The sequence below is a fragment of the Alligator sinensis genome, unplaced genomic scaffold (assembly GCF_000455745.1).
Source record: "Alligator sinensis unplaced genomic scaffold, ASM45574v1 scaffold1774_1, whole genome shotgun sequence".
NCBI lineage: Eukaryota > Metazoa > Chordata > Crocodylia > Alligatoridae > Alligator > Alligator sinensis.
Window position 1 is genome coordinate 54,207 of NW_005843571.1, and position 1,881 is coordinate 56,087.

Here is a 1,881-nt window from a genome sequence, read left to right on the forward strand (position 1 = left end):
AGCAACTATAACAAATCAGAAGTGCTGAAATTTGCCAAACAGTGCTTAAAACACTTTTTTTTTACTGAACTTCTGATGTAATCTTTTTATGTAATCTTTTTTATGGTATATCTAGCTTTTGCAAACTATATCTAACTGAACACTTAAGGCAACTTGCTGGTGCTGGGAGGGGTGTGGTATGTGTGTACTGAGAGATGCTTGCAGAGCACAGCGTGTGGGATGCGGAAGATTCCTAGAATGCCTCCCTGGTACCAGCAGGATAATGTCTCTCTGACACCTGCAAGATAGCAAGAAGTTCAGAAAAAGGTCTCATTGTAATGCTAAAAATCACACCCTCTGGGCAGAGCAAAGTATGTTAATGAAACATACATGTATGCAAATTAAATACATGGCTAAAACATAGGTATAGAGACATGCTCAGTAGAGAACATCTTATGTCAGTGGTTTGTAACCAATCACCGAGCAATACACTTGCGAACATATGTATAAAAGGTACCCAAAGGTAGTAACCGGGGTGCTTGTTTTGTGAACGATCACTAAGCACCCCTCTCTGTGCAGACTTGAAACAATAAAGATTAAGTTGGATCCTCCACCCCTGTGTGTTTATTGGCAAAAGCGCACTGGGCACGAACTCATACTGTCCCTTGGAGACAACAATTTGGCGACCCAGATGGGACCCCATTGACCACCTTACCCGGTCCACCTCCTCGGCTCCAGCAACGGCTGTGGACAGCGCGAGGACCAGGCGCCACCGGCCCTTTTTGTCGGAGGTCTGACCGTCTCCTGGTTGTTTGACGGAGCCGTGGAGGGGCACAACGGCACAATGCTCGGAGGAACAACTTAATCTGACGGGACGAGGGAGGTCTCAACAGACTGGTGAGTGTCTCTATTGATTTACGGATAGGTTGGGTAAGAGAGGCGGCTTTGAAAGTTCTGACCACGTAGACGCCCTAGGAGAGTGAGATCGGGTGGCAGTCCCGTGAACTCCCTTTAATCAGTTTGGGTCTGAGGCCAAGTGGCGGTCGCCGTCCATTGTTTAATAAATGGGGAATAACCAGTCCAGGATTCCGACCTGCAGTCCCCTGGGATGCATTTTGAAAAATTGGTCAAAGTTTGGAGGAGACCCAATGACGAAAGAGAGGATGATTCGATATTGCAATAAATGGTGGCCACAGTACAAACTCGAGGATGGTGTAATCTGGCCAGAGAATGGGTCTTTAGACTATAACACTGTTTTGCAATTGCAATTGTTTTGTCGGCGCCAAGGGAAATGGGATGAAATGCTTTATGTAGATGCGTATATGTCTTTGTATGGAGATAGGACTACTCAGAGGTCCTGTGGGATATCTGGGGGGAGTGAGATAATGGCTTTGCGAAAAATTGAGGCTGCGGGTCCGGCAGAGCCAGAGGAGGATACGCAGCTGCTGGTTGCTCCCACAGCTCCCCCGCTGCCTTCTGTGCCCCCATGCGTCGCCACAGGGGGCTTCCACGGCACCCGCAATTACCAGTCGTGGGCTCTCGACCAGCTCACCTAGCACGTTGTCTACCACTACCCCCAGTAGCCCTGGGGTGCCGTCCCCGGGTTCGGCAGATGTAGGCAGAAGCGATTTGGCGGTAGAAGGGGCTATGGGCAGTGAGACATTCAGTCCAATAGCGGAACACTTAAGATCAGCCAAACCAGTAATTCAGGCTCCTTTGCATCAAGCAGTGGGCCCCGAGGGTAGACCTGTTTTTGTACACGTGCCTTTCAGCACGGCTGACCTGATCAACTGGAAACAGTCAACAGGCCTGTATCGTCAGAACCCCGAGGCAATGGTGCAGCTGTTTACCACCATTTTTCTTACCCACCATCCAAATTGGCAGGACATTCCGTCTTTACTT